The 22,409-nt window shown below is 33.9% G+C and overlaps 1 long non-coding RNA gene across 1 annotated transcript in view; it reads left to right on the top strand.

Annotated features, from left to right (window-relative positions):
* LOC143254384 (uncharacterized) overlaps nt 1-22,409 on the top strand; it is a 61,241-nt gene that overhangs the window by 15,735 nt on the left and 23,097 nt on the right. The window lies entirely within an intron of this gene.

Raw genomic sequence — 22,409 nt, 5'->3', positions numbered from 1 at the left:
GTACTGGTTTGTTTTGAATTTCGTGCAAAGCTACACGAGGGCTATCTGCACTAGCCATACCTAATTTAGCAGTGTAAGATTAGAGGGAAGGCAGCTAGTCATTACCACCCACCTCCAACTCTCAGACTACTATTTTACAAACGAATAGTGGCATTGACCTAACATTATAAAGCTTCCCCGGTTGAAAGGGCGAATATGTTTGATGTGACAGGGATTTGAACCCGCGACCTTCAGAGTACGAGTCGTGTGCCTTAACTGCCTGGCCACACCGGGCCTGAAGTAGAGACCAATGCTTCGACCTTCCTAGGTCATCTTCGGGTTATCAAAGACGTTGACTTGGGAAGGTCGAAACATTGGTCTGTACTTTATTTTATTTAAAGTCTCAATACCCATACTAGTCGTGTTTAGAACACATCTTCAGCTTGTTCTTAATGACTAAAGAATATTTACCCATGTATAGTACACCAATGGCAACAGGATATTTATAAAACTTATTGGCCCGGCATGGCCAGGTGGGTTAAGGTGTTCGACTCGTAATTCGAGGGTCGCGGGTTCGCATCCCCGTCACACCAAACATGCTCGCCCTTTCAGCCGTGGGGGCGTTATACTGTAACAGCCAATCCCACTATTCGTTGGTAAAAGAGTAGCCCAAGAGTTGGCGGTGGGTGGTGATGACTAGCTGCCTTCCCTCTAGTCGTACACTGCAAAATTAGGGACGGCTAGCACAGATAGCCCTCGAGTAGCTGTGCGCGAAATTCAAAACCAAACAAACAAAAACGATAAAAGTTATTAGGTGTATTAATATTTTGCTTATATAAATAATGACAAAGAATTCTATTTGTGACAAAATTTGGAAAAAACAAAACATTTTTAGATAAACGTTATTTGATTTTATTGAATACTTTACTATGCTGAGTTTATTACACGCACTAGCCTGTAATTCATTGGATACACTTCATATTTGAATTAACGTTATTATTAATAATGATTCCAAAAATGTGACTATTTTCTTAAATTTGTGAACTTTGCTACTAAAGAATCTATCTGATCGGCCCGGCATGGCTAAACCACTCGATTTGTAATCTGAGGGTCGCGGGTTCACACCAAACATGCTCGCCCTTTCAGCCGAGTAGCTTTGCGCGAAATTCAAAACAAACCAAACCAATCAAAATTGTTGGCTAAACTAGTAGCTACACTTATAATATTGATAATAATTTTAAAACACCTTTTCATTTATTAGTTAGCTGATCCGGCATGGCCAGTTGGATTGAGGCGTTCGATTTGTAATTTGGGGGTCACAGGTTCGAATCCCCATCGCACTAAACATGCTCGCTCTTTCAGTCCTGAGGGCGTCATAATGTATCGGTGAATCCTACTATTTGTTGGTCAAAGAGGAACCCAAGAATTGACGGTGAGTGGTAATGACTAGCTGCCTTCCTTCTAGTCTTACACTGCTAAATTTGGGACGGCTAGCGCAGATAGCTCTCGTGTAGCTTTGGGTGAAATTAAAAAAAAATCTGTCTTCGGCGTATTTTTGTCTAAGTTGGAACGAACTTTTATTATGTTACTTGCTGTAAGAATATTATTAATGTTACAAAGTTAGCTACCAATTTGGGAACGTGTTCCGACTTTATTCCTTTTCAATCGTATACTCTGTCCTTGAGGTTTTTCTGATTGGATATTATTATTTTTTATTGATATACGCCAGTAAAACACAGCAAGTAATAAAATGACACTTGATAGTAACAAACATCGGCTTTAGGATCGGAATTGTCCTCCATTGCGGATTAGAACGTGCAACCCTCAGATTACGAGTCGAGTGTCTTAATCACCTGGCCATGCCGGATATTTGTGTTTCTTAATGTATTGCCTTGAAACTTGGTTTGTAATTAGGGATCAACTAGGGTACTTACTATGAGAATGTGGGATATCAACACAGTCTAACTACAGGAATGTTTTAAACTGTCACACTTGTTAGCAACTTGCACGACACCCTTTGTGTCTTAATCCATATAAGTTTTATGTCATAATTTAATAAGTTCATAATTTAATTAATATATAGTGTTTTACTTCACATTGATATCTATCGAAACAACTTAGATACAGGGATGACCCCCAGCCCATTGACCATCAGAGGCTCAGTAATAAAAGATTCTTAAGTTGCTTTGTGTGACAGGTGGTGATAACATCAGATAATTTTTTTATGTAAAACTTATTGTTCCTAGGCAGAATTCTTTGTCACCATTTATACAAGCGAAATATTAGTACACCATGTATACTGGAATATTCTAAATAGCTTATTACCATTAGTTTATTATATATGGGTAAATATTTTTTTAATGTTTGATAATAAGTTGGAGAACGCCACCTGAAGGGTGTACACGCAAACACAGTTAAGATGCGCGTGTGTTTAAACGTGAGTGACAACTGCGATTTTATAAATTTAATTGTTCACGATGTCAGCAGGGTTCTGTTAGTTCTACTAAAAGAAAAGAGTTAACGACAGTGAAACTACCTTATGATCTCCGTTTTAAATCAAAACTATCTGAATCCTGGCTAAAAAGAGTAATACATTGTCGTTCATTCTAATTAGTTTAATATATTAGCATGGGACAATAACGAACAGTGCCTCGGAATGAAAGAAAGGTTACTTATTCATAAACTGGAGCCTGAGGTTCGCGTTGCGGGTGTATCTATTAAACTGCTTTTGATGATGTAAAAAGTAAGTCGTAAGCACAATATTTCATACACTTACACCCGTATACACGATAAAAGAATACGAAGTGTTCTTATTAAACGATATTCATTTTCACACCGACTTTGTGTAATTGAGAAACATTCTATAACAATATTTGTGTTGCAATTCCAGTGGGTTTGAATGTGAACCAGCACAGCGACGAGTATTGATTGAATCATATAGTTTCGTTGATAAGTAATCTAAATAGTTTGGAGATTAAACACGTCTAAAGCATTGAGACGTTAATTTATTATACGTATTTTTACCTCTTTAGTTCTTACCCCCCTCTCTCTCTCCATTTTTTAACCAATTAGTGTGTGCCTCATAAAGTACAGGTTGCATAATTGCATTTTCAAGCTGTCGTTCAAGGATGCGCAGTAGATATCAACTTTTGTAAATTCGTCATCTCTACTGTGTAGCTGCTCGTATGCGTGAATGATAATTTATTAACGTCATTGATTGACGTCATCCTCGAAAATCTCCAGCAGTCGTTATTTGGTGAAGAAATTTGTTGTTAGGCGCAAAGCTACCCAATGAGCTAACTACCTGTGAGCTGACTATCGCAGGCATCGAAAACCGATATTGAGAGTAATAAGACTTCGGACTTGTCGCATGGGGAAGGGGGGTTGACAAATACTTTTTTTTTCGTCTCGTCACCTCGTTGTTTGTGCTACAGTAGCAACAAAACTTTTAAATAACAAATATAGTTTAGAAGATAAAATGTTAATACTTTAGGTACTCCAAGTCACTACTTATGTTATTTCGATAGAATTCAGTTCAATGAAAAAATACATCTATAACGAACAGAAAAAACTGGGTACAACATTGTGTTTGTTTGTTTGTTTGTTTTTGAATTTCGCGCAAAGCTACACGAGGGCTATCTGCGCTACAGCATTGTGTCTTTGTTACTTATATCACTTGAGCTTAATTAGGAAATGGAATCTAAAATCTTGAAATAGAAATATTATTTATTGTGTCTGATCAAATTTATTAACAGTTAAATATATATAATGTTTTTCTGTTTAAAATTACTGAAATAAAAATTTGACTGTGATATTCTGGATCGGGTATTAAAATAATGGATTACATTTTTCAAGCTTTTGATACACTTACTTAACGGCTACTTTGAGGTTTACCTGAAACATGACCACGAAAAGAATATTTTTTGAGATTATGACGAGGAAGTAAAATTAGCGTTTGTTTTAGATTTTTAGCGCAAATATATACAAATAATGCACATGGACGCCACTAATTTTAGGTTTATACAAGAGAGAGAGAAGGCAAATATTTAACAACAGACACCGTCAACTCTTAGCTCACTCTTATCTGACTATTGACTGGGGTTGGACTATTAGTTTGTCACTGTTGGTTTGTTTGTTTATTTCTTTTTGAATTTCGCGCAAAGCTACACGAGGGCTATCTGCACTAGCCGTCCCTAATATACCAGTGTAAGACTAGGCAGCTAATTATCGCCCTCCATTACCAACTCTTGGGCTATTCTTTTACCAATGAATAGTGGGATTGACCGTCACATTATAAAGCTCCCACGACTGAAAGGGCGAGCATCGTTTGGTGCGACGGGGATTTGTCACTTTGAAACCTGTCTTTGTAGTTCGTCTTTATATCTTGTTAACTCGCGCCTCGGAAAACCGTCCTTCCAACTCGTCTTTATATCTTGTTTATACATACCTTTAAAAACCGTCTTTGTAGTTCACATTTATTTCCTGTGAAGTTGTGCCTTTGAAACCTATCCTTGTAATTTGCCTCCACATCTCATGAACCCGTTCCGTAATTATTGAATAATTTGAGTTTATTTCACAGGATAAAAGTTTGGCTAAAGTACCTCGCATTGAAAATTGGATAGATAATTCCTGTGAAACGTTTGAACAGCAGCAAAATAATATATTAATTTTTTTTTACCTTCATTTGTTAATGGAAAAGATTAGGTATCATTAAAGCAGTGTAAATAGTTCCATATTACTATATAAAAGTGTTAAACTGTGTGAACTGAACTCATTTATGTGTTAAACGTCATAACACTTGAGTTCCCTTTCATTGACTAGATACCCTTAAGATAACATTTTTTAAAATATTAAATTACTTTAATTTCTGTTCCAAAATATCCTGTGTAGGTACATTGTAAAAATAATTTACATTTTCTACCATTGGTTAGTATGTGCACTCTCGTTACTTAAAGTGTTAGGCAAGACACTATAAGTAGCTTGAATTTATAAAAGATGCTATTGATCATGGGCCAACCCTTAACTGAGTTTGTAGAATAGTCAGTTGGCAGGTGATACGTACAAGACTCGATCCTGGGTCATGAAAAACGTTGCGTTATTATTAGGAGAGAATATTTGGAGTGTAATTAATGATATTAGGGCCAATAATGGATATTGATCATGAGAAAAGAGGAATATAGTAACTGGTAGTTGACGGTTTATTAAGAGGTGTTACGGAATTAATCCTGTTAGGTGGATGACAGAGCTTCAGCTTCGCGGGCGAATGCCAATAAGCTTTTGATTCAAACACCATATTTTGTTACAATATAAGTAGTTTTAACTGACTCTGATATCAAAATATTTTTTTCTCTGCAATCATACGCATGGTGTGAGCTAAAATATTGTATATGTTTAGAACCATGGTGACTGTGCACGTAGGCAAAGCTCAATATTCACTTTTGTAATGACGTCAGAACAGACGTGAATAATGTTGATACCAAATCTGACTTCGCAAGCAGGATATTCTACACTAAATTGTTAAGAATTAATTACAGTATCACCCATTTTTCAAAATATGACGTAACTTAAATAATAAAAATGTAGATTTACCGTTTGTTATTATTGAGTGGCTCTTTGCATGACTAATAAGATGCTCAACAATTACTTATCGTAGGGGGCAATGTAAGTAGCTCAGAGATTGGATTCTCGTTGAAGCTAAGAGTGGAACATAACTAACCTTTTCATATCCTATGAAATAATTTAAATTGAAAGATTAAGTTTAAATTTTTTTAAGAACAAAAATATTAGATAAAACAAGTATATGTATGTGAGTAAAAATATTACTTAAAGCAACCACACACACGCTGTAAACATAAATATATGTATATGATACATACGTCAAAAATCTTTGATTCGAAAAATAATTTTTAAACGTGATTAAATATTGGATTAAAATAAACAATGGACTTTAAGCTACTGAATATCATGCCATCAGTTACATGTAAACGAAAAATAACGTTATATTCTTATTGAATGTAAATACAAACGGAGAGTAAAATAAACAAAATAGATATATAGGTAAAAAAAGAAAGCTTTCTATACCTGTATGATACTTTTTCATTGTTTTTTTTGTATTTAAGTTGATTATTTAATAAACACCAGGAGAAACTTCAAATTACGTGTGTGTTGTCGTCAGCTCTTTGATGAGTGATGAAGACGAGCATTATGGTTTGGTTTTGGGTTTGAATTTCGTGCAAAGCTACACGAGGGCCATCTGCGCTAGTCGTCCCTAATTTAGCAGTGTAAGATTAGAGGCAGCTAGTCATCACCATCCACCGCCAACTTTAGGGTTACTCTTTTACCAACGAATAGTGGTATAAACCGACCGTCACATTTTAACGCCCCCCACCGCTTAAAAGGCGAGCATGTTTGATGTGACAGGGATTCTTACCCGCCACCTTTAGATTACGGGGCTTGTTGCCATTGGAATGGTGGGGTTTGCTCATGGACAAACATAAACAGCAAGTTTGTATACTTTTTAGGAACGGTCGCTGGTTCCAATCCCTGTCACACCAAACACGCTCGATCTTTGAGACGTGGTGACGTTATTATGTGACGGTTAATCCCACTATTCGTTGGTAAAAGAGTAGCTCAAGAGTTGGTGGTGGGTGGTGATGACTAGCTGCCTTCCCTCTGGTATTACACTCCTAAATTAGGGACGGCTAGCGCAGATAGTCATCGTTTAGCTTTGCGCGAAATTAAGAAGCAAACAAACAAACCACACCATCCAGAAACACAACAGTAGCTTAGGGGAACACTGAAGGGAGAATGGACAGCTGTACCACGGTATCAAATCAGACAGTTCTGTCGATCTATAACTGAGGCGAATGGCGGACACACTCTCTCTTGAACAAGAACGGAACTTGGTTAACAATCATTTTCAACTGGTTCAGTCATTCTGGCGGTTTTGATATATAGAGATGAATCAGAATGTTTTATCATTGCATTGGTATTTGAAGGATGCCTCATGCAAACAATCAATACATTATTTATGAAGCACGTTTGATAAATAATGGCGAAGCATGAGATGGTACGTTTCATAAATGTTTCGTGAGTGTACAAAGGTGTTATTTATTAAAACCTCATGTTAACAAACCTTTGACTTTTTAGCGTCTTAAGTTTAAGTTTGTGCTCCTTGTAGTACGATATAATCTGATAAAGTTTGCTTATTCGAAATTGTAGGAGTGTAAAACTTTGATTTGTACTTTTACAAAGGTGCTATGGAGAAGAAACGCACGTTCTTAAATTGAACTTGTGTGAACTGTTTTCTTGTGGAGACAAATGTATGATTGAAGTACAGTCATTAGTTATCTTTGAAATAACCTGAAGGGACAAAATGAACGTATTTAACTTACAACGCTAAAATCAGGGGGTTCTATCCCCCTCGGTGGACTTTGCAGATAGCCCAGTGTGGCTTTGCTATAAGAAAACACACACTATCTAAAGTTTTGTTGTTCTGATGTCACAAAAACAATGACATTGTCAGATAAGTTCAAAACTATTTATTCTAATAGAATATATGATTTAAAATACAAAGCTCTCGCATTTAAGAAGGATATTATGCTTTAAAATTGTTAGTTACAAATTATATATTTTAAAACGGCTGGTATGGATAGAGAAAGCATTAATAGAGGAGCGTACAATGTTTCGACCTTCTTCGGTCATCGTCAGGTTCACAAAGAAAGAAAGGGTTGCTGACCACATGTTTGAAGGCGGTTGTTCAATTACACTCAATTACACAACCACCTTCAACATGTGGTCAGCTACCGGTCAGTAACCCTTTCTTTCTTTGTGAACCTGACGATGACCGAAGAAGGTCGAAACGTTGTTCGCTCCTCTACATAGTGTTTTCTCTATCCATACCAGCCGTTTTTAAATATATACTTTTCTATACAATTGGGTTTTCTCATCATCACGGATTAGTTACAAATTATTTAGCGACATAAGTTTTAATAACAAGCAAAACTACCCGTTCCCCATTGACAGGAAAAGTTTAAGTTAAAATATCAGTTTAAATCATTTCGTGGACTTTGAAAAGGTTAATTGTGTTACACTCTTGGTTTCATTCAAAACCAAATATTTGAGCCACATTTCGCGACTATCGCGAAAAGTAATTCTTTAGCATTTTATTTTAATTCATGCTAAAACCGCTCAACAATAAAATACCGTAAATCTACATTTTTATTATTTAAGTTACGTCACATTTAAAAATGTGAACGATAGCGTAGTTAATTACGAACAATTTAGTGTAGAATATCCTGTTTGAAAAATAAAATTTGGTATCAACATTATTTATGCTTGTCCTGACGGGATTTCAGAGGTGAAAGTTCAGTTCTGCCTGCGTGCACAGCTTTTTCAACGGAAGACAAACGAACTCTCGGACAGATAGCACAATTTGTGATATATATAATATTTATCCTTTTTGTGTATTTGAAGTTAATCACAAAACTATATAATGGGCTATTTGTGCACTACACACAACGGATATCGAAACCCAGTTTCTAAACTGTAAGTTCACGGACGTAGCGCTGTGCCACTGGTGGGATTATATTTATGATAAAAAATGAAAGTAATATAACTAAGTTTAAGGTATTTGTAAGATAATTTTTGATTAAATATAAAAATTATTAAAGATTTTTTTAAGGTAATAAAAGCATTATTTTGAAGTTAAGTAACATTAAGTAAAAGATAAAATAATTAATGACAACTGCTGGGTGATTGGAAATTGTGTTGTGTTATATTGGTTTAACTTTTATTGTATTTGTATTCGTAATAGTCTTGTACAATTCAAAATATTCAACTTAGAAACAAACAGCAGCATGCTATAACACTTAAGTTATTATGGTAAATTATGGTAGTGTTCATGAAAAATCGCAGGTAAGCAATATCTACCGTTATTGTTTTGTAGTTGAAAAGGTTGAACGTCACTTACGTTTCTTAAGAATAATAATAATAAAAAAAACTTAACTACACTAACAGGATAAAAGCGAAGAAACTTGAATGTAAGCGTTTAATGTGTAATGTGTTTTATCACAGTGCTGATAACAACGGTACAAATTCTTAGTTGGCGTGGTTTTATTGTAATGTCTTTATCAATAATATATGTACATTAAGGATTTATCAACACAAATAAAGTAGAATTTTTAATGATATGTCAACCATATCATTATAGACGGAGAGGCTTTCCTTTCAATAACAGAGCTCATCAGTTCGCCTGAAGAACAAGAGACACAGTAGTGGTTGAGACGCTCTTTATATTATCAAATTGCCAGAACAACCATTGTTATGATATGAACTAGATTAAGTTAGTCAAGTTTAATGATTACCATTTTTATGTTCACTTAAGATTTTGGTTCAGGTTTTTTAATCAGAATGTCGCCGTTAGTGGCTTAAATGCTCACTTTTTCTCAAAATGTCATTATCTATGGTATAAGTCTTCTGTTGATGTGTTTTCTTAAAATGTCATTATCTATGGTGTAAATCTTCAGTTGAAGTGTTTTCTCAAAATGTTGTTATCTATGGTATAAATGTTCAATTGATGTAGTTTTGTCACAGTGTCGTTACGAATGGTGTAAATTTCCAGTTGATGTGTTTTTTTCAAAATGTTGTTGTCTATGATATAAATGTTCAATTGATGTAGTTTTGTCACAGTGTCGTTACGAATGGTGTAAGTGTTCAGTTGATGTGTTTTTTGGTGTACATGTGTTCAGTTAATGTAGTTTTGTCACAGTGTCGTTACGAATGGTGTAAGTGTTCAGTTAATGTAGTTTTGTCACAGTGTCGTTACGAATGGTGTAAGTGTTCAGTGCTCACTTGATATAGCTTTATCAAAGTTTCGGTATCAGTGACTGAAATGTTCAGGTGATGTCGTTTCATCACACTGTCACATCAACTGTGCAGAAACTCATTTTGTCGTGGTATATCATTGCTTTCATAACAAAATGGCACTGACATTTTTGCAGTTTTTACAAGATACTCTCCTGTGCGTTTATTTATTTTCTGTAATTGTGTATTAAAAGATAACCTAGCGACAGAATCGCAGTAATGCTTAGTTGATGAAACCATGACATTTCTTAAAGACATGAGGACTATGATATATGATTATACACATTACTGGAAATTCCAGAGATAAATTGTTAGGTTATATGCCTGAATGGTTGTTTATAAGGACAATGGAAAAAGCAAGGGAATTTTAATGAAATTGGGCTTGGCTTGGCCTGATGGTTAGGGCAATCGATATGCAACCCATGAGTCGCGAATTGAACATGGTCGCCATTTTAGTCATGGGGGAAAGTTATAATGTCACGGTAAAACTAATTTTTTCCTTGTTGAAGAGTAGCCCAAGAGTTGGCGGTGGGTAGTATTGAATAGATATCTCCTCTTCCCTCTATCATTTTAAAATAATTTACAGCTAAAGCAAGTCGCTGTCGAGTAGGTTTGTACGAAGTTCAATAACCAAACAAACACTTATTATTCATATAGGGTATTTTTGTTGTTGGACCTAAAGCTAGATTCATCTATCAGTACCATGTTCAACGTGAGTAAGAAAACCCGTGTTTTGCCATTATAAGTTGAATTTGTCCTTTATGAGTCTTTTTAGGAGAATCAAAACTCATAAAAAATCATAACTTTTGTGGTTTTGGTTAATTACTCGGCCATATTTTGACTAATTTATATGGTACTTGGTACAATGATACCATCTTGGAAGTTCCAAACAGCGATGCAGATTTTTTTTTATGTGTTTTTCACGATTTTTATGGTGTAAAGTTGGTTTTGTTAGTATTGCATGGCCGAAATATGTTGCACTTGCCTGTGGATGTCGACCTTTTAACTTGAAATCGAAATTATTTTGTGACTAGTTGTTTGTTTATTATCTGAAATTATTAAAGCTTACTTTGTTTCTGTGTTTTTGAATTTCACGCAAAGCTACACGAAGCCTATCTGCGCTAGCCGTCCCTAATTTTGCAGTGTAAGACTAGAGGAAGGCGAGCATGTTTGTTGCGACGGGGATTCGAACCCACGACCCTCCGATTATGAGTCGAACATCTTAACCCACCTGGTCATACCGGGCCAGTTCTGTATAATAATATTTAGTTAATCAGCAATGTATAAATTCAGTTTTCTTAGTATAATAATGTCTTTAACATATATGCTTAATCAAGAATATAGAAATACAGTTCTATTAGTATAATAATGTCTTTAACATATATGCTTAATCAACAATATAGAAATACAGTTCTATTAGTATAATAATTTCTTTAACATATTTGTTTAATCAACAATATAGAAATACAGTTCTATTAGTATAATAATTTCTTTAACATATTTGTTTAATCAACAATATAGAAATACATTTCTATTAGTATAATAATGTCTTTAACATATTTGTTTAATCAACAATATAGAAATACATTTCAATTAGTATATTAATGTCTTTAACATATTTGTTTAATCGATAATGTATAAATGCAGTTCTATTAGTATAATAATATCTTTAACATTTTGTTTATCAACAGTGTATATATTCAATTCTGCTAGTACAATAATGTTATCAACATATTTACTTAATCAACAGTGTAGAAATTCAGTTCTGTTGGTATCATGATGTCATTAACATGTTGGCTTAATCAATAGTGCAGAAATTCAGTTACGTTAGAATAATAATGTCTTTAACATATTTGGTTAACCAGCAATGTAAAAGTGTAGTTCTATTAGTATAATAATGTCTTCAGCGTATTTACTTCCTCAGCAGTGTATAAATTCAGTTTTGTTAGTATAATAATGTATTTAACATATTTGGCTAGTCAGCCTTGTAGAAATTCGGTTCTGTGTATATAATAATATATCTAACATATTTGCATAATCAGCAATGTAGAAATTCATTTATCTTAGTATAAAATGTCTTTAACGTATTTGTTTAATCAGCAGTTTGGAAATTCAGTTCTGTTACTATAAAAATATCGTTAACATATTTACTTAATCAGCAGTGCAGAAATTCAGTTATATTGGTATAATAATGTATTTTACATATTTGCTTAAATATGTAAAATATTTTAACAGTGTAAAAATTCAGTTTTGTTAGAATAATATTGTTGGTAACACGTTACTTTTATCGACAGTGTATAAATTTAATTGTGTTTGCACGACAGTGATAATTACACAATACCATCTTAATGATGTAGAAGTTATGCTGTGTTTGTTCGATGTCATGGCAACACCACATCATTAGAATGAGTACACACGTTCAGTTGAATTCATTTGAACAAATCAGGAGCATTTTTGTTATTTATATATAACGACAAATACATTATTTGCGTCTGGAGAAGACGAAAGCTACATTACTCTGTACAAAGTAATACAAGGTACTTCGTTTGATTATGTTGAGGATAAAGGGTTCATACTTTTTGAGTGTGTTCCATTCCTGATGTGTGTTTAGAAACCCAGTTTCATTGTTATTAATGTATTCCAGTTCTTGTTTGTGTTGAAACCACTAGATAATCTAATCCAAAGTGAAAATATTCAATAAACAAGCAATATTTGACTTTAAAGACATATACAATCTGGTCACTTTTTAGGAATTTTCCATATAACAGATTGAGGCACTTTTTGACAGAATGACAGACGTGGTATAACAAAATTGTGGGAAGTGTTATCCCCATCTGGTTATTAATACTGTACACAATGCGTCGAGCGAGGTAGTAAAAGGATAGTGGTGGGGCGAATGTGTCTTTCAAGTTCTTTCCAGAAGTGCTTGACTAGATTGAGATCGGGAGATTTTGATGGCCATGGGAGATACCAGAATACTTCATCATGTTCTTCAAATCATGCGCAGGGTGGACTGAAGGATTGTCGTCTTGGAAGTAGCTGTCCCCTCATTAGTGCATATGTGAAACATGGCTTGATGTGCTTTATTTGTTATGATGATGAAGTGAACTATGGTGCTCATTCAGTCTTCTAAAGGGAAGAGTAGGCCCAAGACCATGACCCCACAATAAAGGACCCCATCAGTATTAACTACAGAAGATGGGGGGAGTTATTCTTGTAGCACTGCCCACATCTGTCTTCTCTCACCTGTATAAAAGAGGGTAAAGCATGATTCATTAAATCACATCACTTTTCACCAGTCCTTATTAGTCCAATGTCTATTCTATCTATACTCTTTACACTAATCAAGGTGTTTTTGTTGTTTTATGCAATGGTCCCTTTACTAAAGTCCTTTTGTTGAAAACGTTTCTCGAACGTTACAGCTACATATAGATTGCTCTGCAATGAACGCCTGTAAGTTGGTATATTCTTTGCAACGGCTAAACTTTGACACTGCTTCACCGCTTTCCTCATTTCTTTCAGTTCGTTGTTGATAAATTCGAATAACTGACGTTTTGGAGCAGCCTATCTGTAAAACTGTTTTACCCACTATGTCATGTGCTAGATGTGCAGCCTCTATCTAGCTTCTTTTGACTTTACCTGTGTAGTATCTTTGATTTTTCACACATCTGTTAGACAAACTATATCGGTGGTGATGCAGTAGTCGTCAACACAGCCTAAGTTACATCTGTAGCTTAGGTTAGGCCCATGTCTGAAAGGGTACATAGGTCCTAATAAAGTGGACAGGCCTTGTACTTAAAGCATATAAATTATCCAAGATGACGTTAAACATACGGTATTTGCTGAACAGACTATCTAACCTGGATTATGTACCAAATCTGACTATAATAGCCCAGATTGCAGAGATAAACCACTACTTTCCATGTTCTAATACAATATCTTTCTTGACATTCCAGTAAAACGGATTAGTCCCTGCAGTGTTATTAATGAAATTGTATTTACCTTGACATACTATTATGTTTCAGTTCAAACTGTGCTTGTTTGTAAAAGAACTCGTAGTGTCTGTTTTGTTATTCAACTAGAGAACACTTAGAAACCAGAATCCGGTTCTAGGGCTTAAACAATCGAGATTTTCAAATATTATTCACTTTTTATTTAAAATCGAGACCCGTTATCAAATTATACGACAATCTTTCTTCCTAAAAGTCACTAGATCTTTGGAATCCAGTCAAATTAGTATGTTGTTTTTACATTATAATTAACTTTACAGAAGTCTGAAACTTCTGGTCTTTATTGTTATTCGTCTGAGACTTACTGAAGCTTGCTTTTTATTGTTCAACAAAATGTATCACAGAGATCTTAGAATATATTTCAGGGTAAAGTTGTTAATGCTGACGTTAGAGACAATAAGGACAACTGATTTCTTGTTACTAGAAAATAAGCATCGCTTAACATGATGTCTGAATAAAATTAGCAACAGAAAATTAGTTGTTATTGGATTTATTTAAGTTACATACAAACGTAATGTAATTTCGAAATATAACAAGCAACAAAAAGTTTGTCTCACATTTCTCTGCTATTACTGTTACATAAAAGATGGTAACACAGATACAATCTTTCGATTGTTTTCTTTAATATGATAAAAGCTTGTCTTGCTTACATGAATAATAAATACAGAATATTCACAGAACTTGCTCTTCTTTTATTACTTATTATTTAGTGATCACTAGTCACGTGTATTTAAACAAAGTACCTGTAATACCAATATCCAGTATTTTTGTACTTCAAATCCTGATATTCAAAAATAATAAAAAATGGATATTTTTGTAAATTTGTAATTTTAAAATAGAAAATATTAAATAAAAAAGAAAAATAAATAGTTGTGTACAGTAGACAGATTATGTAAACTTGCGCATGAGACAGAGTTTAATAGGTCGTTGATAACGGTTAGTCTTCTTTGTTTAATTAGTTTTCTGTTTGTATGCTCAATAACAGTTTCTAATAGCACTTGCTGTCCTAAGAATTGGAATTTATTATGGGGGAGTACAAGCCTGTAAAAATGTAACATTGTATTTAATAGAACAATGGTCTTCCTTATTTCTAGTATATAATACAACTCTGTTCTTCCTCATTTCTAGCATGTTATACATCAATGTTCTTCCTGATTTCTAGCATGTAATGCAACAATGTTCGTTCTAATTGCTAGCATGTTATACAATAATGTTCTTTCTAATTGCTAGCATGTTATACAATAATGTTTTTCCTAATTTTTAGCATATAATACAAAAGTGTCCTTCATCAGTTCTAGCATGTAATACAACAAGATTCTTCCTTATTTCTAGAAAGTGATATAAAAATGTAACTTTCATATTTTAAATTCTTTATTAATGTACCTTCCTTTTTCTATCCTTTAAGAGTGTATCTTTCTAATCATATATGCAGATGTTTATTTTTTATAGAATATACAAATGCGCTTTTTGCTTCTTTCATAGACATAAAAATGCACATTTCTTTTTTGTAAAATAAAAAAGTGATTTTTTCCCTCAAAATTCAAGAAGCATGATATTTTTTCTCAAGTTAATTGGAATGGACTGAGGTAGAACTGGTTACATCTTGTTTACAGGAGCGCTAACAAAATGCAAAGGCATATCTATCAAACCCTGAATGTAATAACCGCAGATTATATTGAAATAAAAGAGTAGAAAAGAATGATTTGTCAAAGGGTGTTTGGTATAAAGAAACTGAGTCCACCAGTGGCACAGCAGAATGTCTGTGGACCTAAAATACTAGAACCTGCTTTTCGACACCCATGGTGGGCATAGTACAGGTAGCCCATTGTGTGGCATAGAGGTTAATTTCAAACATACAAATAAAGTAATTGAATTCATCTGTGTGAATGTTAACGAGAAAAAAAGGGCAATAGTGTGAAAAAATTGTGAACCATTCGAATGTATTATTTTGAAACAAGTGGATTGTGTGCCGTCTGTTTATTGTTGAAATTTATCGCTGACAAGCCATATACACCTACTGTAAAAAACCGTGGCCGTGTAAAATACTGACAGTATTATTTGAATTTGGCCGAATAAATGTTAGTATTCTATTTATGGAAAATTAAAATGGCGGTAATTTCAATCTGTTAACACTTTCATTTTTATAAACATAAAAACTGTCATTTTTTCCGATAAAAAGCATCAGTATATAAATACCCTACATTACTGTCTTTTATTTTGGTCTATCGAAAACACACACACTCGTCATTATACGTTTCACCTTAGAATTCTATTTTTATGATTATTTTGCAATAAAGTAACATTTTGCAACTAAAAATTATGATTCTATTTGTTTTTAAATAGGGGAAGTCAGGAATGTATAAATTTTATTCTCTGTGTAAATTCGAGACAGCTCAGTTAGTTATGTGCTCATTAGCCAATCAAGTGATATGTCTACTTCCATACATTTCATTTTTTTTTTATATGCAAAAACGAGCCGTTTTTGCATATAAATTTCTTAACAAGTGGGTTTCTCGACATCACTGATTTCATTTTTTTGTTTCCTTTTTCAGGTTCAGTAGCCATACCTACATAGTTTATTGTTTAATAATAATTATTTCTTATATTTCTTTGTTCAGTTTTTCTATAAGATGGTGAAAGTGGGTTACATTGCTATATAATGTATTCTAAAGCTTTATAAATAGGCCCGACATGGCCAAGCGTGTTAAGGCATGCGACTCGTAATCTGAGGGTTGCGGGTTCGCATCCCCGTCACACCAAACATGCTCGCCCTTTCAGCCGTGGGGGCGTTATAATGTGACAGTCAATCCCATTATTTGTTGGTAAAAGAGTAGCCAAAGAGTTGGCGGTGGATGGTGATGACTAGCTGCCTTCCCTCTAGTCTTACACAACTAAATTAGGGACGGCTAGCACAGATAGCCCTCGAATCGCTTTGTGCGAAATTCAAAAACAAACAAACAAAACTTTATAAATTTTGTATAGAATATTAATAGAATAGGCAGTTAAAGTCCATGAAGACTGATTTGCTCTATCAATTGATGATAAAATAAGTGCTAGGTTTGTTGAAGAAAGATGATAAACGAAAATAAGGTATATCTGTATTAGGTATTACCAGTTCTCGACTTTAGGTTACTCTGGATAGTTGAAAAGCGGCATAAACATTCGAGATAGAGCGACAAAACCAGATAGCTTCTGACATTTAGTTTCTGATGACCTATGGAGAAAAACATCCAAACGACTTTTGTATTGCTATAATATGGACGTCCGTGCCGTCCCTACATTGAGAGTGCTAGCACTTTCTTCGATTAGAAAAATCAGTATTTGCTCTGCTAAATCACTATAAGAATATATTTTTCTTTATTGTTTGTAATACATAACAGGATTTTCACACGAAAAACTAGGAATGCAAGCACTTTTTTAGTAATAAAGCAGTTCAATGAATATTACTTTTAGTTATAGATTATTACTTTAAGTAATATGATATATAAGCTTTTATTAAATTTATACTTGTGAGTTCGTTTGATATTTTAACACTAGGGTGTTGAGAATTGTGTTTTACTTTTGTATAATTTAGGTTAAACAAACAAGTCAAAAATAAAAGAGATTAATCCTAGCAATGCAGTCATTTAAATCATTGAATAAATATTACAACGTTGTAATTACAGTTCGTTCTGTTTTGTTAGCAATCTTATGTAAGTATATTTGATATCTTTATCATTAAGCTGTACTATAGCACTCTGATCTCAATAGATAAAAATATGAGGAAGGTAGTTTTGAGTTGCTTAAGTATTAATTTCTGGATTAAATTATACTTTACCTACAAGAAACTTCATATGAACATTTTTATAAAGCATATAGATTGTTTATTTAGTAAAACCATTCCATAGTTTAGCAGTGTAAGACTGAAGGGAAGGCAGACAGTCATCATTACCCACCCCTAACTCTTGGGCTAGTCTTTTACCAAAGAATAGTGGGATTAACTGTCACATTATAACGTTCCCACAGCTGAAAAGGTGAGCATGTTTGGTGTGACGGAAACTTGAGCCCGCGACCCTCAGATTACGAGTCGAGTGCCTTAACCACCTGGCCATGTCGGGCCGAATATCGTTTGAACTTTATGTTTTTCTTTTGATTTCAATAAAACGACTAACAAGGTAGGTTGGCTCAAAATTACAAACATTTCTACCTTCAAAGCTTCACTAAGACCTCTTAGTCCATAACTCTTGTTTATTGCCTTTCACAGCACTTATGTTGATCGTACACAAAGTGGCGTAATATGAGGAATCTTGCACTCGAGATTGTCTCACCTAACATGGTTGGTTAAAATCTAATCACAAATTGACGCGCAAATACTGATACATTTATACCAACATTAGAATTTTCTGGTAAAGTACAAAACCTGGAGTCTCCAGATGGAGTTTTCTTTCAAAAACTTTGAACTCCATACAAAAATATATTCGTCAGTTTGAATTAAACTTTTTTTTTTTTTTATAAATCTCCTACATATTTAATAAAATCGGAAAACATAATTCTCCCGAAAGCAGCCTAAACCTCTCAAAAGATTGGGACAAACAATTGTTCTAGAAATAGCCTATTTCTTATATATGATCATGACATATGACTGTCCTAGAAACAATCTATATCTCTCCCAAAATGAGGGCACATAACTCATAGAAGTTATAAGTAACTATTACAAAATAATATCGGATTCCTATCAACTAACTATTACTGACATTTTTTTTAAAATGATCCAATGAAGACGACCTTAAAACCTTTTATTTTCCAATTTTATTCGTTAATTACCCTCCGAGAACTTTTGCCAAACCTGAAACTTGTCGGAGCTGCAATTAGATATATCTGGATTTTTTCCGCTTACTAAAACATTTCTAGATACATTTCATTTCACCCGTTCATAAGCGACCTCTGGATGATTTCTCTGTTATCGTGTTTATATTTTTACTAATTCTTGTATCTGTTTTGAGCTAATAACCGTCCGGAAATCTTGTCTGAGGTAGAAATTAATTAAATATCCTGTTGCTGTTGAAGCTATGTAAAAATGCACATAACTTTTAGGAGTTTTAACAAACTTTGATATTACTAGAAATAACAGCTGTATCTAAGTATGGAAATCTTACCGTAAGAGAAAACTACCTGGAATATTAGGTGGAAATTACTCATATGACTTTGTATGATAATATGTGTTACGAATCACTAATCTAGGCGTTCTACACCATAAGAAGGAGCTTCAAACAACATAATAGGAATTCTGATATATTTTCTAAGTTGATAGACACAGAGACATGTCGTTTGATCTGGTCTTTAATCAGATGTATAGTCCGAGCTGGTTACAACTTGAGTGCGTTGTTTATGCTGATAAGAATTTCTTTGAATTGATTAGATCACTATCTGAATATGTCATATCTTCTAAAGTGTATTGTTTGAGTTGCTAAGGCAGATATATTAATATCGTATTTGATCTAAGTGTCTTGGTTAAGTAGGTAAAAGCTTAGGTTTTGAATTGTATGCAAATCTACATGATGGCTACCTGCGCTAGCCGTTCCTAATTTAGCAGTGTAAGACTAGAGGGAAGGCAGCTAGTCACCACCACCCACCGCCAACTCTTGGGTGTGCTCTTTTGCCAACAAATACTTGGATTACTTTCATGTTTTGTGCGATGAGGGTTTGAACCCACGACCCTTAGATTACGCGTCAAGCGCCTTAACCACCTGGCCATGCCGGGCCCAACAGATTAAATGAACACTTCTTTTTTTTTTTTGAGAATTTTCCCAGGAAAACTCTTTGTTTGGGTACAGTACTCTGCAAAAATGTTAAGACAAAGTTAAAAATTATATTTCAGGTTATTTTCAAAAATATGGAAGGTAAATTACTGGTGAAACATCAGAATTGTAGTAATCTTCTATTTAGTACAACAGAACGTCAGTGGAAGTGCCTGGGTTAGTATTTTCTGTTTCGTCTTTTGGTTTAATAACTGTATAAAGTCTTTCAGAAATTATTGCAACATATTTAATCAAAGTGTTCTTTGGGATTTTACTTCAAATGTTTTTATTACCCTCTCATAAAGTTTCTTTTGGCGTAACCTTTGATTTGTCAATTTTTTGATCTATCATATCCAAGATTTGCTCAGGTGGGTTGAGATTGGGGCTCTGTGGGGGCCATTGCATCATTTGAATGATCATAGCGTTTTTTTTTTTTTTTTTAAAGCCAAGTAGTTTCTTCATAGGTTGGATACGTGTTTGGGGTCATTATATTCTCGATAGTAGAATCCTTTACCAATAATACCCAAAATACCCAAACCACTGGGTAAACCATCACGAATTTAAAGGTACTTGATATGATCCACTATTCTATCTATTTTGTAAATATCTCCTGTCGTCTGAACAAACAAACACTCCCCAACCATCACAATGCCTCACCCATGCTTCATGGTAAGTGTTATGCATTGAGATGAGTATTTTCCCCTATCTTCCGACAAATATACAACCTGTGCTTTAAACCAAATATTTCAAATTTGTACTAATCTGTCCGTAACACCTTTTTACAATCATCAACAGTCTAGTTTTTGTGCTTTCTAGCAAACTTATGTCTCTTGATAATATTCGAAGATCAGATTAAATGTTTTTTTTTAACTTCTACCCCACCAATTATTACATTATCTGGATAATCTTCTGTCATTTGGTGCATAGCGGTTTATCTCATGCTTGAGATAAGTGACAGCTTTCCTTCTGCCTTGAAAGACGCAAAAATGAAGGTACATAACAGCAGTACCACTGAGTTTCTTCCTCTTCCTTTGCTATTTTCAAATTTACCTGTCTCGATCGAACATGTAACTGACAGTTTTTGGAGAATATTTCAAGTCTGCAGCAATTTGTCCCATCGTCCAAACAACATCATGTGGAGCTTTTACACGAACACTCTGTTCTAGTGACAATTCTCTACGTTTTCGTGACATGACCACAAAACATAGTATGTAGTGTTAAACATTGTCTTTATCAAGGTATATATATGCATTGTTATTAAATTGATTTCTTCTAGCATATAACAATATAATATGTTAGATCCTTGCCAGCTTCTTTCTGAGTAGTTAAGACACTGCATGGGTTATGTCCACGACAGTTATGTCACACCCTAAATTTGATCAGTATGTTCATTCAAGAAGAACACTTAAGACATGCCTTTGATACAAGTATATAGGAATTATAAAGAATGATAAGTATTCTCATTCTCACTCGTTTAGTTGTCAATAGAAATCAAAGAAGCATTATCATTGTGTTAAAATTTCCATTCCCTAATGCCATGGAATAATTATCCCATAAAATGGAAAGAAGGGCAAACTATTCTCTTGTCCCAACAACATTGCACAGTACCATGGAAAAACAGAATTGAAAACTCCATAGAGAGAGTTGAATAAGGTAGGAGAGTACACTTTTTCTTATGATTTATAAGCTTCTTAACGCTTATGAGATCCTTTGAATTTTTCTAAAATGAAACCTGAGATCTATGAAGCTGGTAGGGGCTTAAACTGTTTTTCCTGTTGGACATGAATCAAAGCTATACTAAGGGCTGTCTGATCAAATTCTGAGTTCAAGCGTTAAAAGTCCTAAAATTCACTGCTGAGCCACTGGGGAAAAATAACTAATTGAGGAAAAATTAAGTGTTGTAGTATTTAAAATACGATATTAAAGATGGGTGAAGTATCCATCTCAATAATGACGAGAAGCTCCACTTATAGAGAAAAATATATATGGAAAAAACGGCTGGTTTGAGTTGAAAAAATTCTTATGTAGAGGAGCGAACAACGTTTCGATCTTCTTCTGTCATCGTCAGGTTCACAAAGAAAAAAGAGGTAACTGACCGATAGTTGACCACATGTTTGAAGGGGATTTGTGTAACTGAGTATAGGAATGTAGAGAGTGTGCTTAGATGTTGGATATATTTATTAATATAGGTATAAAGGTGTTCCTTTGAATTGGTTTATTTTGGGCTTGAGTTGTTGTATAAGTAAGACTTCTTTAATTTTGCGTTTGTTTATGTTTGTTTCTTTATTTAGTATACGCTCCTCTACATAAAAATTTTCTCAACCCAAAATAGCCGTTTTTACATATATAAAGTATCCATCTTTTAAACGGGTTTCTTGGCTCGTATCACACTCAGTTTCAGTCTTCATCCTCAGAAAAATTATGATCCTTTAAGATGATTGAGTCGTCCAAATGTTTTGCCTATTCCTAAATATTCCTTTTTTTGATGGTTAACAAAAAAAAGAAAAGAAAAAGTAAAACGCCTCTCTTTCAGTGTAATTCAAATTAATTAATTAAAAAACCGCACATTTTCATGTTTTAACAGTAACTCCTTGTTCTAATTTTATCATTACTAAAGCTTTTCGAAGCCTGAATATATATATTTTACAAGCATCTTTATAAGTAGCAAAACTAGTTAACTTCATAAGATTTTCTAAATAATAGCATATAACATATATATAAAGATTAATAAAACTCGATGAGTTAGTCTAATAGAATATGGATTTAACGTGTTTTAGGA

The sequence above is a fragment of the Tachypleus tridentatus genome, chromosome 6, assembly GCF_004210375.1.
Source record: "Tachypleus tridentatus isolate NWPU-2018 chromosome 6, ASM421037v1, whole genome shotgun sequence".
NCBI classification, from domain to species: domain Eukaryota; kingdom Metazoa; phylum Arthropoda; class Merostomata; order Xiphosura; family Limulidae; genus Tachypleus; species Tachypleus tridentatus.
The sequence above is the reverse complement of the archived record's forward strand: the minus strand, read 5'-3'. Positions and strand labels throughout refer to the sequence as shown.